Below are 20,447 nucleotides of genomic sequence, written 5' to 3'. Positions count from 1 at the left end.
ATATGTTCAAGTTATATGTCAATTATATCTTAATAAAAATGTGGAAATAAAACACTGTGTATGAAGCCAGCTGCCACCAGTGGGTGGGTGACTGGAGCATCATTCTGCAGATAATGGTATAAAACAATATGCCTCAAAGGATAGTTATTCATCAACTCCCATCAGTCATTATTTAAGGGCTGTTCCTGGGATATGTTAATTCCCCAGCATTTCTGACCTGCAGCACACTCTTGGACAGAAACCCAAGCAGAGGAACACAGATGTCACCCATTGGAAGTCACCTGAGTACACCAAAATGGTATAATCCAAGGCAGATAGGGAAGACGACTATAGCATCTACTATAGCCAGGGAAGGCAGAGTGAAACTTATATCTTTGTTCCTTGCTAGGAATGATGTAATTTGCCACAATTCTCTTAGAAAGACAGCTGACTATCTATATATCAAGAGCTTTAGAAATTTGGTACTAAGGTCAACCCCATAAAAATAATATAATTACACACACACACACACACACACACATATATATATATATATATATATATATATATATACACACATATATATACACACACACATATATGTGTATATATATGTATGTATATATTCATCACAGTGTTACTTATAATGTTAAGAAATAAGAAATAATTTAAATGTCCAACAATAAAAGACTGGAAAATTTATATGTCTAATGGATAAAATTTTGCCATTAAAGCTGAGAATTATGAAGATTATGTAGCTATATGAGAAAATGTTTTTGAGGGAGAAAGCAAGAAAAAGAAAGGCAAAATATGAGATGTAATATTTAAGAATGATAATAACATGATTGTGCTGGGGGTTGGGCTTATGTAGTTACATTATTTTTATGCTGAAAATAACATGTTTTTAAAGCGATATAAGTATTGCTATAAAGATCATCCAAAAATATTTTAATATGTGCTTTCTATCTATAATTTCTGAGGTTCTATATATAATCTCATCTTGCCATCACAAAAATTTTATGAAATAATTAAATTTAGTATTAGTGTCCTTATTTTACAGATGAGGAAATTAAATCTCAGAAATGGCCAAATGGCTAGAAAGTGATGAAACTGTGATTAGACTATATTTCTTTTGACTCCTGGCCTTGTGCTCTCTATGACAGTGGTGCATATCTGTTATGCGCGCTTGCCCAGCATCCTTATATAGTGACTGGATTTCTTCTTTTATTTTTAAGAACCTCCTCATTTTCTCATCTTCAAGGGTGAGTAGTAAACCTAAGTCTGACTAGTGCGAGTCCACAGTAATTGGTGAAGAATTGGACACGTGACCCAAGTTAGACCAATCAAGGACAGCCCAGGACTTTTGATGGTTTTTTCCACCAACCTTGCTAAACTGCTAGAAAATGGAAAGCCTGGAGTCGCCCATGCTTTGTCAGCTCATGAGAGAGTCTGCCTGAGAATGGAGGAAAACAGCTAGAAATGGAGAGAGACCAATTTCTTATGCCATTGTTAAAGAACGCAGATATTCAGATCTGGCCATGCCTCAAGCCAAGGTCTACCCTTGGCCTTTTCAGATTTGTGAACCAATACATTCTTTTTTTTCCTTTTAATTACGATAATTAGATTGAGGGTTGCTGTCATTTTTCACCTAAAAGTATCCTGGCTAATATGGAGATCACTTGTAGTTACTGACAAATCTTAAAAATGTTGAGTTGGCCAAGCCAAGATAGGTTGCAAGGTAATGAATGTTCCCCTCATACTAGCTAGAATGTGGTCCAACTATACTATGCAGTAGCAAAGCAGATGGTTAAACTGTTACCGGTCACACCTTTGGACTCAGGTTCTGTGTCTACTGAGGTTAGAACTTGAGGAAACTTGGTAAAAACATGTCAGGATCCTGGAATATTATAGCCAATTTTCAATACTTTAATCTTGACTGTTTGAAAGCAAAAAAGGAAGAAAACACAGTCTTGTTCTATGGCTACATCTAACAATCCAAGACAGCTGAGATTCAAATACGCCCTGTGCTTTAAAAATTGAAAAAGCCAAATTCTTCACCCTAAGAAAAGGTTAGTGCATGGAAAGCCAAGGAGTCCAACAACAACACTGCAGATAAGATGAGGATGTAGGAGAAGCTACAATATGATTTCCCAGGCCCTTCCCAAGAACCTCAACTGCTACTTCCTGCCTGAAGAACATGTTAGGTAGGAGGTTTTCAAGTAGAAATGACAGAAACTCCAATCCAATGATCTTAATTAAAAAACAGTAGAGGGGCACCTGGGTGGCTCAGTCGTTAAGCATCTGCCTTCGGCTCGGGGCGTGATCCCAGCGTTCTGGGATCGAGCCCCGCATCGGGCTCCTCTGCTGAGAGCCTGCTTCTTCCTCTCCCACTCTCCCTGCTTGTGTTCCCTCTCTTGCTGGCTGTCTCTCTCTCTGTAAAAAAAAAAAAAAAAAAAAAAAAAAAAAACAACCAAAAAAACAGTAGAAAGCACTTTCCCTGTCATACCAGCAAGAGATATGGAGAGGATTAGTTATGACTTCCAATATCAACCAATCGTTCTTTACCACTATAAACCTTTGAGCCAAGAGTTGGAAGGTGGGTAGAGCATTGAGGCCTACTGCTAAGAAACAGAAACTACAGTCTCAGATTTCTCTTGAAACTATGATTCAACATGATCTCAGTTTCCATTTACTAGTTACTAGTCTATAGCATAAACCAAATGCAAATTAACTGGATGCCTACCAATGTTTTAATGATGTTTTCCTTCCAGAAAAACTCCAAACCTGGCAAGAAAATGCTCATGAGTACTTAACCCCTAAGCATTCCCTCTACCATCAAAACTTCACCAACAGGAAGTGTATTGCTAGCATATAGTAGCCACCAAAGAGATATCAAATGTACCCACAAGAAGGTAACTGCCAAGTAAAATCCACCATGATGCAGATTCCTGCCCAAGGGACTCACTGTCCCTCCAGGGCAGTGAGAACTTACAATCCCTAATGAGTAGAATAACTGTTTATTTACTTTTTACCTCTTCCCATTTCCAAATGAGAATTTTATTAAATTTATCCTTTATTTACTCCACCATTTTCTATCACATTTGCTGTAGGAAGTTAAACAAATATATCATTAGTCATAGACTTTCAGACAATAAGAAGCTATATCTGAGACTGACAGGCATAAAGCAAAGACCCTGACCTAGAGGTAACAGGATAACCGTACGACATTCATTTTTACTCTTTAGACAGGAGGTTCCCCTGTAGTATTTGTTGTGCATAAAATAGTTGTTTTGTGTTACACAGGAGCAAAGTATGTATAAAAATAATTGTTGAAGTGTATGAATTAAAAGAAAGTGTATGTGTTTGCTGGAAAACTACATGTGCTATAATAGAGATGTATTGATTTTACCTATCAAGTATCCTTGGCAACAGAACCCCTTTTTCTTACAGACCCTTCTATTTTCAATGCATGATATTTGGATGAGCTGTCCCAGGTCTAGGAGTATACTCTGACCTTATCATTCACGATCAGAATCAATAATAACTTCTTAAGAGATGGCACATGACCCAAGGCAGATCAACCAAATTAGCCTGAAGATTTTTGCTAGCAGCGCCTGCGTGGCTCAGTCGGTTAAGCATCTGCCTTCAGCTCAAGTCATGATCCGAGGATAGAACCAGAGAGAGAGGGAGACTTTTGATAACATTGTGTGAGCACCTAAATTTAGCCATACCCAAAGCCCATATATACTACCTGCATTTCTCAGTTATTTGAGCCATTAAATTCCATCCTCTGCTTTGGTAAGTACTGAAATTTGGAAGTCCTAATAAACATAAATATATTTCTTGTCTTACCCTCCACTTCAATAATCAAACTTTTAATTCCTAAATCTTTCTGATATATAATATTTATTAAATTTCTCAAGAAAGAAAGCTTGCACAGAAAAACTTCCTAATCCCTTAAAATTCACTTACTCAGTTGTCTTAAGATTATGAAGGTTTGAAGAAAATCAAGAGCTTGGAGGATGTGTGGTTCAGTCACAGAAGTAGAGTCACTGTGAGTGCTGCAGGATAAGAGATATATTGTAGGGGGCGCCTGGGTGGCACAGCGGTTAAGCGTCTGCCTTCAGCTCAGGGCGTGGTCCCGGCGTTATCGTTATGGGATCGAGCCCCACATCAGGCTCCTCCACTATGAGTCTGCTTCTTCCTCTCCCACTCCCCCTGCTCGTGTTCCCTCTCTCGCTGGCTGTCTCTATCTCTGTCAAATAAATAAATAAAATCTTCAAAAAAAAAAAAAAGAGATATATTGTAGGACGTAAACCTTACACAGTTGTGGGAAGAGCTAGGGAATTGACAATGCAGAAGGGAAAGTAGGAGGATCAGAGAAGGAGTCTCTAATGAGTCCTCCTGAAGCACTGGTATAGGTAAAAATGTCCATAACTTCAGGGAATTCTGAGAAGACCAGCACATCTAGCCACCAAAGTGGGACTATGGGGGGAGGGGGCGGGTAGGTCTATGAAAAGTTTCCATCAAAGTATAGCCACACATCTGGTGATAAGCTGGAACTGCTTTTTTTTTTTTTTTTAATATTTTTAAATTTATTTTAGAGAGAAAGAGAAAGGGCAGAGGGAAAGAGAATCCTGAAGCAGGTTCCCCTCTGAGCACAGAGCCTGACATGGGGCTTGATCCCAGAACCCCAAGATCATGATCTGAGCCAAAATCAAGAGTTGGCTGCTTAAGCAACTGAGCCACCCAGGCTCCCCTTGGAACTGCTCTTAATCACAAGGGCCGAGAGTTGGGAAGAAGAGCTCCTCTCTGTCACTTTATCTAACCACAAAGACCTCCAGAGAGTAAAGGCTGCTGTTTCACACTTGTGCCTTCCAAATCTGATGCAAGTTCTCTTTTGGTCAACTTTAACTTGCAATCTTTTTTTTTTTTTTTTAAGATTTTATTTATTTATTTGACAGAGATAGAGACAGCCAGTGAGAGAGGGAACACAGCAGGGGGAGTGGGAGAGGAGGAAGCAGGCTCATAGCAGAGGAGCCTGATGTGGGACTCCATCCCGCAACGCCGGGATCACGCCCTGAGCCGAAGGCAGACGCTTTAACCGCTGTGCCACCCAGGCGCCCCGACTTTAACTTGTAATCTTACAGGAGATAGGATTCTGGGAAATGTGGTTCTTAGCTTAACCAAGTTGACACAGCACAACCTAAAACAGTTCTCTCCTAGTCAACTTGTCATCAGTGCATACCTTTTTAACCATATTCCATCTAAAGCAAAAGAAAAACCATGCTTCTGCCTAACATCATGCAACTATCTTTTGCTTAACTGAAAACACATTATTCCTCCCCCCAAAGAAGAATATACAAAATACCATCTTGGAGTGATTTCTTCTCCACATTCGCTTTTTGATATGCTGTAACTAAAGACTGAGCCATCAGTTTAACCACTATCTTCTTTATATAGTTGGGAAATATGAAAAGGGAACAAGAAAGGAAAATGATCAGTTAGTATAGGTAAAAATAAGTTCATGTCAAAATAAAGAAGAAATACTCATAACTACAACACTCATTATTTCACCAACTGGTCCTATAATTATAGCTGATATTTATGACCTTCTTCACCAGCCATTCCATAATCCCTTTGCTCTCAGCAAGCCTCTAAGTTGGTGGTAGTTTCTTCGTAGTGAGATCATCAAAACTTTCATTTTGAAATAGTCTATACCTTTACCAGTCCTGCCTCTGTTGATTGGTTATAATTTTTCATTAAATTTTACCATAGGACATGAAAGTACTATGATGCACCTCAAAGAATCCCCCCCCATTCCAAATATCCTCCCCGTTCTCCTTTGTATAGGAGTAACCCAATTTCCTCTTCATAGTCGGGAACAATCACTCCAATAATATAATAACCCCCCTTCTTATCAATTGGTAAGGTGGCATGAGGAGCCCACAGTGGCCAGTTAGTCTCAACAATCAGTTTAGTGAGACCCTTGCTATGTCCCCTAGGGGAATTGCCCCTCCCTTGGGAACTAAGGCCTCCAAACCAGCAAAAATAAGAGGAAAAATATTGATACATAGACACTCCCATTTCTGCCCCCTTGGATCTTAGTTAAGGGGAAAACACTATCATATTATGGTCTTAGAGTCAGATAATACGGCTAATCTTGAAGACGTCATTTCAGCCCCAAAAGGTGATACTGTCCAACTGGCACCACCGCTGACTTTTCACACAGTTCCATCAGGCCAGCTGCTTCAGGGTAATAGGTAACGTGATAAGTTCAGTGAATTCTATGAACATAAGCCCATTGCCACACTTCAGTGGTTGTAAAATAAGTTCATTAGTCAGGGGTAATGTGGTGTGGAATTCTATGATGTTAAATAAGGTATTCCGTAAGTCCAAGGGTGATGGTTTTGGCAGAATCTTGACAGATAGGGAAGGCAAATCCATATCCAGAGAAGTATCTATTCCGGTGAAAATAAAGCAGCATGATGGAAGAGTTCATTGCAATCATCCTGCCAGCAGATGGCTGGCAAGATGACCAGGGGAATGGTGCCATATTAGATTTTGTCTATTGGCAGGTTGGACAGTCAGCACTGGCTGTGGCCAGATCAGCCTTATGTTGCTAAGTCCATACAAAACCTCCATCCTTGTTTACATGGCCACTTTCTGTGCTTATTTGGTGAAGACAGCAGTAGCTGGGGATAGATTCTCACTGACAGCCACAGAATAGCAACTTTTCAAGTGATTATTAGAATCCTCCTTTGCTGATGTCACCCTTTTTGACCCTTAACATAGATCACAAATATCTCCATATGTGTAGACATAGTCAGAAGTCTATCTACATATCTCTTTCCTAGATTATCTTGTAACCAATTTTCTGACTGTGTTCCTTCCAAGTCTCTGGCTATTCTTCCAAACATTAAGCACTGCATATGAATCAGGGTAGATCCATGTCTCCGGCCTTCTCTTCTTCTAGGAAGAAACGAACAACCATATGCACTGCTCTGAGTGTTGCCCATTAGTGCTATTACTCAGTAGAGCTATAGTCCTGCAGCTCTGCTCCTTAGAGTCCTGCCAGCATATTGTGCAGAACCACATGTAAACCAAACCACAAATTTTGTTCGTCTTTAGTAGGTTAGTCATAGGGGGCTCCCTATCAGGCCATAGGTACAGGTTGAGATGGAGGAAGCAACGTAGACAGAAATAGGGGCCATGAGCATCTGTGACACTTGCTCTGCACTAACTTTTGCCTTCAAGACCTGCTTGATCCTGATCTTGTATATACTAGTTTCATTTGATGAAGTGCTGTCCAATATACATGCCTAATATTTTAGCTTGGTGCCAAATACCTGGTTCATGATAGACAGCTCAGATGATTTGGTGACTTAGAGGCCCAGGATCAAGCTTTTAGTTTGATCCTACTACTTACAACTTGCTCAGTAACAAGTCAGAAGCTGCTTTTCAAAAGGGGGAGAGTTCTCTGCAGAGAATGCAAAGCTTTGCTCCAAAATTATTAAAGCTCTGTGCTATGACTGACTTGGAGGGACTGCCGAAGTTTCCATTAGCATCCCAGTCCACCTCTGACCCTTCAAGAGCCATCAGATCTGCTCAGTATGGCAGCCCAGACCTGATACAGAGACTTCTCTTTCTCTGAAAGCTGGCAGCTTTTGGAAATACTTGGTAAATAAGTTGGAATAGCATATATGTTGTCTCCAAAAATCCAAAGAGCCCTAAAACGGGTTTGTCTCTTTCTTAGTGTTAAATGAGGTAGGTGAGGTAGCCTGACCTTCATCCTCGAAGGGATGTATCAACATGCTCCAGACCACCAGACCTCCAGATATTTCACAAAGGGGACAAGCCCCTGAATTTTCATGTGGTATTTCTATATTATACAAGGGCTTACATTTCCAAGGTGGTGAGTTTTCTCTTGTATGTTATGATAAGATTAGCCTTCTGAAAAGTATCATTTCTAATAAGGAAGAGCTAAGTGATAGTGAACAGGATCTTCAAACCAACCATAAGTAATGTTCTGAAAGAAAGCAGAACACTAAGATAAGAAATGAAACCAAAGGCTAAAATCCTAATGGCAATTTGGGGGGGGGGGAGCCTACAGAGTAGGAAACCACAAAATTAGGATATGAAATTATTCTTCTCCTACCATCAAAAAGAGAATGTCACATTCAAAAGGAATTCTGCAGGTCCTTATCTTCTTCTTTATATTTTGTCCTTGCTTTAAGCATTTGGTATCTCTTTTACTCTCAACCTAATGCTGAGTTCTATCAATTATCCCTGCCATAATCTATTAGTTTCCAATGCCTCCTTGCTGCCCATAAGATAAAAAGCAAAAACAAAACAAAACAAAACAAAAACTCATAGCCAAAGGCTCCTTCAAATATGACCCCATATATCCTTCCAACCTCAGCTGCCCACACAACCTATTCTCAAGCCATGCTGAATTCCTCACCTTTCCTAGAATACACTGCATGTTTTCACAACTACCAGCCTTTGCGTGTACTGGTCCCTCTCCTGGAAAGGACCTCCCTCTTCTTATCCTGGATTGCTCAATTCAACCCCAAGATTCAACTCAAATATCATTTCTTCTCTGATTTCCCTGATTCCCCCAAACAAGTGACTCAGTCTCTTCTCTGGGTTCCCCACAGCATTTGGATCATAATTGTCAGAGTGCTCACCACAAGAGATTGTTGTTTTTCTATCTATATATACATGTTTCAGTGAATAGAACAAAGAAGGAGCATAATAAACATTTGCTCAAGAAATGAATGGATGGATTTATTACCTTCTGGTTTGCCAAGATACTCCACTGTAGAGCCCCATCTATTCACCTGCAATTTGCTGTTGATTTTATTTTAAATCTTTAAAAGGAAAGCTATTTTTCCAAAACAGCTATGTAAGCAATTATCTAAAGTCATTAACAGAATGTTCCTTTGAAATAATTTATTTAGAGGTCATTTAGAAGTCTGGTATTCTATGTCTAATATGTTGATATTTTTGGTGGTCAACCGTTGCATGAATCTCTATATAAGAAAGAGAATTGACCAGTTAATTAAAAAGTTGATCTTTTTATAGTTTACTCTAAGTTACATACTTATCTCAGCCAGAATAGTGGACAGAGACCTTTATTAAAGTCCTTGTTTTCCAACATACTGTGTGACATTTGACAGATAATTCCTCTACTGCTGTTATCTTTCCACTGTAAAATGAAGATAATTCTTGCCCATCTTACAGATTTCTTGAAAATGACAGTTTACTGAATACAAACACTAGTCAAATGCAAGCATTATGAGTATTTTTTGTGCCTAATAAACATATCGGTACATTTAGTGAGTACTAATGATTTGTGTACTCTATGATTTATTTAATATTAAATCTCTTGGTAGATAGAGATCTACCTGCACAATGTCTGAGCAAAACAGAAGCCTAATTAACATATATTTAAATATCTGCATTTCAAAGAAAATCATTGAGACAGTACCTGGAAAATTCAGAAGTATTTGCTTCATAGTTGGAGTTAATATTTTTTCTGTCACTATTGTGGCTAATATCTTACTTTCACCAGAAAGAAACAAGTAATTTGTAGTCATACTAATCTAGTGTAGTAGTCCTTGTGTCTAGTTCAAATTCCAGCCCAGCTAAATCCCAACACAGTGGTATAGAGTTTTAAATTGGTAAATTTAAGGAATCTATGGAATGCTAACTTCTGAATTTTTTTTGAGAACTACAGATTCTCAGTCACTCCTGCTGACCGATAAATGTAAATGTCCACCGGAATACTGAAATACACTGATAATTTGTTTTACCTAAATTAGAAGTGTTACTTTGCTCCAACTAAATTAGAAACACCTGTGTCACTTTGCTCTAGTCTTGTGAGTTGTGAAAAGCACGAAGCTCAAGCTGGTCTGCCAGCTGCTTTGAAAATAGTGGGGTGCCTGGATGGCTCAGTCAGTTAAGCATCTGACTCTTGATTTTGGCTAATGGTCTCAGGGTCATGAGATTGAGCTCCGTGTTGGGGCTCCTCGCTGGGCGTGGAAACTGCTTAAGATTCTCTCTCTCCCCCTCTCTCTGCCACTTCCCCCACCCCTTCTCTAAATAAAATCAACAAACAAAAAAATGAAATAGCAGGTTAGTCCTGTGCTGCAGAAGCCGCCCATGCTGCAGGAGCCAGACAAAAGTAACACACTGGAACTAGGAAGGAAAGCCCCTTTCTTCTTAAATGTCTTTCCAGCACCCTCTAGTGACAAAGCTAAAGTTGTGCTACCTGCAAAGACAATGCTTCATCGGCCCATCTCCATTTTCACAGAGCAGGTGAAAAGGATGAATTTAGAGTGAGAGAAAGCAGTGGAGACAGGACAGAACCGATATGATTTGGTATCAAGAATGCACAAAAGGCTTAGCAACTGGTGGCACCTCCAGAACTGGCAGGGAAGGCAGAGGCTAAAAATGGAGGATTGCTGGAACACTGTTGAAGTAGTCAGATCTGCAGATTCCTTCCATCACCTTCTGCAGCAGGCTGAATGTCTTCCTTCAACCCAGTGGGAAGACCAGAGTTTTATTCTTTGAAGACAAACAGAAGGTCTCTGAGCTGGGACGTGCCAGGCACAGTGTGAAAATTAGGTGAAAAAGTGAATGCAGACATACTGAGTGCTGAATGTTGAGACCACAGTGTTTTCCTTCCTGGCTTCCAGAAGCTGGCTCGGTGTTGACAACCTTTAGTTCCCCACCCTTAAAATGAGAAGATAAGACTAATAGGACATCCGAGGAAGCCTCTATCATGATGGATAGAGACAAAAACAATAATTGAAACAAAGACCTTAAAAGGAGAAGAAAGCAAAAAAAAAGGGGGGGGAGAAGAAAGCTCAAATATTCTTGAATAAGTCAGAAAACATTGCAAGATTTTCTTGCAATAAAAAGAACATTTGGGAAACAACATGATAAAAAGTAGGGTGGCAGAAAAGAAAAACCCAATAGTAGTGATAAAAGATTATGCCAAGGAAGTGTCCCAGAAATTAGAGTACAAAGATAAAGAGATGGGAAATGACAGAAAGATGGGAAAATAAAAGATGGTTCAGGAGGCAAAATATTTGCATCATGGATGTTTCAAAAAGGGAAATCAGGTAAACAGTAGCCAGGGAATCACCAATAAAATAATTTAAGAAACTTTCTCAGCACTAACAGATATGAGTTCCCAGATTAAAAGGGCCCACTAAGTGATAGGAAAAAAAAAAAAGGATGAAAAATAGATCCAACTAAGGCCCATAAATGGAATTTCAGGATAACAAGGTAAGTTTCAAGAGAGAAAAAAAGAACTACAATATGCCATGCAAAAATGAGGAATAATACTGTCCTCTAAAAAGGGAATGGAGCAGCACTTTCAAAATTAAGAAGAAATAACCATTTCAGTATAGAAAGTGATGTCCAGCCTTCTAGTGTTATGTTAAAGATATTTTCATGTATGCAAATTCTTAAAATTGTATTTCCCATGCCATGCAGCCTTTCTCAGGAAATAACTGGAAGATGTACTCTAATAAAACGAGGGAGTAAAAAAGAAAGACAAAAAGAAGAGATCAAGAAAACAGGACATTTGGCGCTCCTGGGTGGCTCAGTCAGTTAAGCCCCTGCCTTCAGCTCAGGTCATGATCCCGCGGTCCTTGGATTGAGCCCCACATCGGGCTCCCTGCTCACAGGGAACCTGCTTCTCCCTTTCCTCCCTGTTCATGCTCTCTCTCTCTCTCTCTCTTGCTATCTCTCTCTCTCAAGTAAATAAATAAAATCTTTAAAGAAAGAAAGAAAACAGAAGAAACTCAAGGGAATTCTCAGCATGGCAAGGAAGAGAAACTCCTGGACAAGTGCTTTAAAGTATCCCTAAAAAGCATGAAGGTCTTCAGATGGATGACTCCATAAACAAATTATTGGAACTGATGGATTACCTAAGAATGATCTTGGGGAAATGGCATGAAAAGGTTATTGTGAAAAGTTAACAGAAGTTTAAATGAAGTCAAGCTAATGAAAAAATCAAGGCTACTATTTTCAAGAAAAATAAAAGCATAAAAGGAAATGTAACTTCAGTAAATTCCTAAAATGCTCAACTATAAATATTGACACAGTCATAATAATGTCAGCAATTAATTAAATCTAAACAAAACTTTTAATGTAACTTTATTGTGAGAAGTGGGGATGGAAAGCAGAGGAGATGAAAGTGTCAGGGAGGATTAATTGTTTTCTTCCCTTCAACATCCTTCTAGCTGGACTAACAATCAATTTGACATAAGACAGATTAACAGGAGAGAATCAAATTCAGTTTTGTATGTACGGGAAATCCACACAGACATGAAATTCCAAACACAGTCAAGCAAAATGAGGTACGTATGTCATCTGAACTAAGGAGAATGGGGTAAGGGTTTGGGACTTCAAAGGGAAGGAATGCAATTCATAGGGCAATAAGAAGAAGAGTAGATACTTGGTAATTAGATTTTTGTCCTACCATACAGATGGGTCACTCAGATAAAATTTATCTCTGATAATAACCCCTATTCTGGAAAAGACTCTCAATTTAGATTCTCCCATACGGTTAGGGGAGAAACAAAAGTTTCTCTTGAACCCTCACGGTCTAGATTGTCTTCAACTCAAAACAGTCCACAGGCCAAGTGGCATATTTTGGGGCGGCCAGGCCTTGGCCTCCTACAGAAGTTTCAAGGAGCTAAATCCTCAACAACCACATCAGAAATTCAATAGATAACATCTAAAATTGAATAATCAAAATATAAGAATATAGGCATATTATTTAAAAATATAGATCTGTATGAAGATGGAATCTCTAAAGGAGCAAAAAGGTAAAAAACGATTGCCTCCAGGGAAAGGAATCCGAGAAGAATTTGACAGAAAATTATAATATTTTGTTATATATATTTGACTTACAAACTGTGTATTTATTACTTTTTCAAAAATGACATTAGCCTAAAAAGGAAAAAAGAATATATTAGTTAAAAATGTTTTCATATTCACACTCACCGAACAAATGTGTGCTAAGAATTTACTGTGTGCCCAGGTCAATGTTCTACACTGGGGATGAAACTAGAATAAGACAGAGTCCCTAACCTCAAGGAGCTGACAAGTTGAGACAGGCTAGAAGGGTGGTGAGAGAACCATGGAACAAAGAAATTAGAGGACTTTGCCACCAGTGCTAATTGTAGGATATGAACTATAGCATGGAGAATTTAATTATCTAGAGAAATATGAAAAAAAATTCTTGAAAATAAATATTTTCCACTTAAAACAGATTATTGTATCATCTCATTAATAATAATAATAGCTGCTTTTTTTCTTTTTTACTGCCTCATATGTATGAGATACTCATACTAGGTCTTTTACCTACACCTTTTGACTTGATCCTAATTCTAACAGGGCAAATCTTATTAGCCTCATTTTACAGATGAGCTGAATCATAGTAGCTTTAAGAATAGAAGAGATTCACATCTGTGGTGATGGCCGACACATGATTCAGACTCAAAGGGAGGGAATGAACTAAATTATCTTCTTGGCTTACTTCAAGTACCGTAATTTTACAGTGTATTTCTTTCTTTGGATTGAGAAAGTGGAAAGTCACTGCTGTAGGTTATCAGAAGCTCACAATAGTATTGAAATGGACCTGTGTGCTAGAATGTGGAAATGTCTTTGTCATGCAAATCATTCCTTGAAAATTCAATGTTAACTATTTATATATATATATATATATATAGTTACCTAAGTTTTTTTCTTTTTAAGTAAATTTCTTAAAATTTCCATGTGAATGAATTCAAAGTACAAAATATGCTTAAGTGCTCTCTTTTTGTAACTCTCAAAATGCTAATATTGTTAATTGTACTCTAATATATTCTGAATAATATAATTTAAACTTTAGCTATTTAACTCCATTTTTCTGCCAATTTAGTTATTGTGCACTTGCCATATTTGTCTCTCTTTATAACCAAAAATAAAAGATGAAAACTGAATAATAAAATGCTTCATTCTATTTTGTATTCATTCTGCCATTCTATTATTGAAACACTTTGAATAATATCTACAGATGACCCATATAACTATCACAATACTGTATTCTAAATTTAAATGAAATGATAATATTTGATGTCTTTTCCTATTATTCTCAATGTATGCTTTCTATCATGATGTCAGATGACCATTCTAAAAAGAGTAGGATGAAATTTCGTATTTGCTAAGAGATTTCTTTGTTTATGTTTCAGAAATGCTCGGTAACTCAAGAGTTCAGCTATTGAAAGTCTATATATCATTGAGCAAACTATAGAAGCTTTTAAAATCCTTCTCATAAGTCTCATAAAAGGTTATTTTCATATTTAAAATGCACTGTGGATTTCTTTTTTGACCAGAAAATGAGTTGAGAGTTATCTGTAAGCCACTGTAATTCCCAGGGGTGTTTTCAATTAATTAGAGTCATGTCAAAACAGGTCTGTTGAAATTAAATTACCTTTGTTCTCCCTTTACAACACATTTCCAAATCCAGGAGGAAAGAGATTCAATAAACTACCAGAAATCAGGTTCTTATTCTCTGAAATATGAATGGTAAATAAAATGTTCTAAAGTTACACAGAGATTTATTTTATGGATTTGGCTTCATTATTCACTGATCTAAAGCTGACCTGTATGAATTAAATAATAAATAAAAAGTGACACCAGGCAGTAGTCATAATCCCTTCTGTCCCTTCCTCTGTGTGGTGCTTATTCTGAGCCCTTGTTAACACATGCCACGTTCTACCTCACTTTGTGTTGTGTGTGTCTTATCCCCCTACTACAATATAGTGTTAAAAAAGCCACCTTTTTAAATTTAACTTCTTATCCCCACTGTACCTAGCTCTGATTTTGTACAAATTTAGCACTCAATACATTATTTTTATTAGTGCTTTTAAAAAAATACGATTAAAGAGTATTTGAAGAATACAATAAAGCAAAAAAAAAAGAAAAAGAAAAAAAGAAATCAAATGAACAGTTTCTTCCTCTAAATATACAGAGATAATGTTTTAAAATATTCCTCCCCTTACTTTTTTCCTGTTTGTGGCCATTTTTATATAGTTATAAGCATGATATCCACTTAATTTGTATATAAAGTTAATGAAGATGAACAATCTCCGTGTTATTTTAAAATCATATAACAGTTCAATAGCTACATAATATTTAACCTAGAGGTATTAAAACATAAAATTATTCCACATTCTTTTGTTGTGAGACATAAAGGTTGTTGCAAACTAAGCTGAGTCTCTAAACCCCCGGTGTTTCTGAAATGCATCATTTTGCAGATGGAAGTGTGGCCAGTGATCTGGGGATAAGATCGCATCTTAAAGTGTAGGTTTTAGGATGAATTGCATCCAACTAAGGGATCCTTGTGTTAGCCACAGCCCTGAAGTATGACATACTGGGGTCATCAGACATTATTGACAATTTTGTCCCCCTACTTTTCTGCCTTGGCCACTCAAAAAACTGACCTTCTCAAGAAAACTGTTTGCAGCTTCCAGCAGTTGAGGACCTTGTTTCTAGTGGACAGTAAACTACCCCATATTTATAACCCTAATTAGAATGCTTCCATTAGGGGCACCTGGGTGGCTCAGTCGGTTAGGCATCTGCCTTTGGCTCAGGTCATGATCCCAGGGTATTGGTATCCAGCCCTACATCAGGCTCCCTGCTCAGTGGGGAGTCTGCTTCTCCCTCTCCCTCTGCCCCACCCCACCACTCATGCTCTGTCTCTCTCTATCTCAAATAAATCAATAAAATCTTCAAACAAAAACAAAAACAAAAAGAATGCTTCCATTAAAGAGAAATGAGCCTTTAATCTGAGAAGACTCCTGTTCCTGGGACTTTACCACACATTAACAAAACCTCTTGACTCTATTCATGGACCCCCAGGGCAATCTCTCTGGGCTCTCTCTCTTACCCACATACTTAATCCCAATAACAACTCTGTTGTCCCAGATGCCAGTCTCTGCTCTATACCTATATTCACCTCTCTGTTTGGCCTTTTAAAGCTGATGGTCCACTCAGATTTTTTTTTTTTTTTTAATTTAGGAAAGAGTGGGAAACCTCCACCAAGTTCTACTATGGATCCTCCCTTTTCTGGCACACTCCATTCTTACCAGGCCCAGATCTCAAAAACCCCTTCCAGATTAAAGCCCTGCACCACCTTCTTATTCAAGGAAAAAAATCAGTATCTGATTTTTTGAAAGATTATTTTCACATTTCAAATGTTTGTTGGTTTTACTTAATATGCTATGTTCAGACCTGAATATTTGGCCTGAATATTTTTAAGGTTTATAAAAATTTATTGATATATTTTCTTTAGAGCCAAGGTTAGTTAAGAACTTTTCTCAAAATGACACCACTAATGAGGGGTAGAGCAAGGGCTTAAATCTCCTTGTGTTTTAATTCCCAAGCCTATGTGCTTAACCTTTCACCAGTTTACCTTTCCTATGACCACAGAGTCCAACTATCTTGAAAAGAACAACAGGTAGCAGTTAAAAACAGAACTAATAAGAGTATAAAGGAGGAAGAAGGCATCATCTTGCAAGATTTATGGACTTCTTAACCACACAAACTATGGTTGGCATACAGGCCATTACTGGATAAATGAACAAGACTAAGCAGTATAAAACCACAGGGTCAAAATCTGAGTTGTCATTTTAATAATTAACCACATAATGGACCCCACATGTCACCCTTTGCTAACAAAGAACTAATATAGAACAAAAGCAAATATTGTTGGAATAAATAGTGACTATATAAAAGGAACCCATAATTGAATATTTTTTAGAGGAGAAAGAAAATAGAGATAGCCAATGATTTACAAAGAATATTTAAAAACCTAAATTCTAAATTGGGTACTTATAATCAAACTGCTTAGAGAGTTAGTGTCTGATGAGTGAAACTCTCACCCAGATTATAAAGTCCCTGAAAATAAAAATTAAATAAAATTTCAGTTTACAAAGACCAAACGGTTTTGCAGACACAGATTAACTAAAAACAGATTTCCATGACAAGATTAAACAAAACAAAAATTCCAAACCATGTATTGAGAAAAAAAGAAGGAAACAAAAGGAGACACAAACAAACTGAGGTCTGACTGAGCCTTTCAAATTTAGAGGGAAAAAGAAACTTGTTTATAGTATTCTATAACTAACCTCTGAAGTCAAAGATCAGCTATTCTCACTAAGAGAAAAGTTGACCATTATGAATGTATTACAACAACTATGAGAATTCTGAAGGAGGTAACATGTGTGCTGAGGGAGGGGATTATCACTAATCTGGAGAAATATGAATGAAAGTACACTGGACCTCTTTTTTTTTTTTTTTTTGGCCTTCCTTTCTATTAATCCCATATATGTAGAAATAATATTGGTATTTCTAGTTGCCAGCTATCTTCTCTGAATCTTTTCCTTAATTTAAAAATGGCTATAATAATCACAAGCAAAGTTGCTGTGGTGATTAGCAGTGATCTGTATAGAGAGATATATTTAAAAACCTGGGCATAGATTAGATTATCAGTGAATTTATTGTTGTTATAATTAACAGAAAAGAATTAGATTCTTTGAAAAGAAGAAATCAGATCACCAGTGAAATTCATATACAATGGTTCTATTATCAGTATTATTGTTGATGTAACAGAAAAGAATTAGATTAGCACATAGGTGAAATTCATATATATATATATATATATATATATATATATATATATATATATATATATATATAGGGAGTTGGAAGAGTGAGAAGGTGAATGGGCAAAAGATTGCAAAACACAAGATATGACAAGAATAAGAGAAGGATAGAGAAGATGGTAGATAGAGGAGACAAGAATTGGGAAGCCCAGTCCACATGAATAAAGATATAGAGAAGGTAAGAGGTAAGCGTTAGAAGGTTTGAGGGTCATACAATATGACTGACATAGATTTCAAGTTATACCAATTGAGAAACAGTAAGAGGAAGAGGTGGTAGACGTATGAGAAAGGAATTAGGAGTCAGACATTATCTTAATATGATTAGGTAATGTTTCCCTGAGTTGGTTTTTGGTTGTAAATTGTTCTTGTTACTTGAGTAATCAAATTCAAAATAAGCACACCTTAAAATATAGTTGTTGTTCGTCCAAGGATTTTAAAACACAGGCATGAAAATTCTACAAGTAAAACAGTACACGAAGTCTCTTATGCTCTGAAAATTAAAATACATGTAATGTGAAAGAATAGAGAAAACTATTTTTGTTCCTTTAGTTATTTTATACACACTATTTAGATCAAAATCAGTCTTGATGGTGGAAATTTAAAAATTAAAGAATTTCTACGTCTAACTATAATAGAGAAATTGATACTGGACTTGCCTTCCTACAATAAACAAATAGAAAACAGAGTAAAATATATGAAACAATGGTCTTCAGACATTGGCCAACAAGAAGTATAAGACCAAAATCCCTTAAAGGAAGACAACTGAGATTAGCTTTACAACATCCTTGCTATCTCCCTAGAGGCCTTTTCTAGACCACAGGTTGGGAAGAAGAATCCACAAATAGCATGATGATTTTTTCTGGTTATGAAGACAGAGATTGGAATTTGGATTGACTAAGGTAGCTGTGCTGAATAATAGAAATCTGATCAAAATTTTCTCTCCAAAGTTTAATTTGGCCAAAATCATGTGGTCTCCATATAACTAACCTTCCTATAGAACCATAAGTAATATTGTATTCACTTTGTTGATCTGAAAGGGAAAGAGAAAAAAGTGGTAGATTCAATACAACCACTATTAAAATCCCAATGGATATTTTTGAAGAAATAGAAAGATTTATTCCAAAATTCAAATAGAATCTCAAAAAACCCTTTAGAGCCTAAACAATTCTGAAAAAGAACAACACAGGACTCAAACTTCCTTATTTCAAAACTTACTACAAAGCTACAATAATCAAAACAGTGTGGTATTGGTATACAGACATACTGAGAGGCCAATGAAACAGAATAAAGAACTAAGAAGTAAGCCCTAGCATATATGGTCAAATTATCTTTGACAAGGATGTCACTGGGTAAAGGATAGTCTTTTCAGCAAATGGTACTGGGAAAGCTGGATATCCACATGCCAAAAAATGAAGTTGTATCCTTACTTACTCTATATACAAAAATTAAGTCAAAATGGATCAAAGACCTAAAAGTAAGGGACGCCTGGCTGGTTCAGTCAGTAGAGCATGCAACTCTTGATCTCAGGGCTGTGAGTTCAAGCCCCACGTTGGGTGTTGAGATTACTTAAAAATAAAATCTTTAGTTATATATGAGTGATGATTCACTAAAGTCTACTCCTGAAACCAATATTACACTATATGTTAACTAACTAGAATTTAAATAAAAACTTTTAAAAATAAAATAAAATCTTAAAAAAAAAGACTGAAGAATAAGTGCTAAAACCATAAAAGTCTTAGAAGAAAATATAGGAGAAAAACTTCATGACATTGGATTTGGTGATGATTTATTTGATGTGACACCAAAAGCATAGGGACAAAAGTAAACATGGGACTACATCAAATTTAAAAACTGTGCAAAGACCAATATCAAGAGAATAAAAAGGTAACCCATGAAACAGGAGAAAATATCTGCAAATCATTTATCTGATAAGGAGTTTATATCTAGAATATATAAGGAACTCCCCAAACCCAACAACAATAAAAAACAAACAAGGGATGCCTGTGTGGCACAGTCAGTTAAGCCTCAGACACTTGGTTTCAGCTCAGGTTGTGATCTCAGGGTTGTGAGATAGAGCCCCGAGTTGGGCTCCACACTCAGCGTAGAGCCTGCTTGGGATATTCTCTCTCCCTCTCCCTCTGCCCCTCCCTGCCCTTGCATGTATGTGCAAGCTCTGTCTCTCTTTATACACATATTTTTTTAAATGGGCATAGGACATGAATAGATAGTTTCCAAATAAGATATATAAATGCCCAATAAACACATGAAAAGATGCTAAACATCACTAATTATTAGGGAAATTCAAATCAAAAGTACAATGAGAGATATCTCATGTGCATTAAGATGGCTACTATTAAAACAAAAAACAAAACCAAGAATAACAAGTGTTGGTAAGGATGTAGAGAACTTGGGATCTTTGTACACTGTTGGTAGGATTGTGAAATGGTGCAACCACTATGGAAACCAGTATAGAGTTTCCTCAAAAAATTAAAAGTAAAACTACAATCTGATCCAGCAATCCCACCTCCAAACAAACTAAAAATAGGGTCTCAAAGAGATATTTCCACACTCATGTTCAAAGCAGCACTATTCATAATAGCTTACAGGTGGAAGCAATACAAATGTCCATCAATGGATAAGTGGGGAGAAAATGTGGCATATACATGCAATGGAATGTTATTCAGCCTAAAAAGGGAAGAAAATTGTGTCCTTTGGTACAGCGTGGGATGAACCTTG

The 20,447-nt window shown here is 37.1% G+C and overlaps 1 protein-coding gene across 12 annotated transcripts in view; it reads right to left on the bottom strand.

The window, feature by feature from the left end:
- The window catches only part of PKIB (cAMP-dependent protein kinase inhibitor beta), a 192,504-nt gene that overhangs the window by 132,981 nt on the left and 39,076 nt on the right, over nt 1-20,447 (bottom strand). The window lies entirely within an intron of this gene.

This window comes from Ursus americanus, chromosome 11 (assembly GCF_024610735.1).
Source record: "Ursus americanus isolate L20-20 chromosome 11, mUrsAme1.1.p, whole genome shotgun sequence".
Taxonomy (NCBI): Eukaryota; Metazoa; Chordata; class Mammalia; order Carnivora; family Ursidae; genus Ursus; species Ursus americanus.
This window is presented reverse-complemented; position numbering and strand designations above follow the sequence as displayed.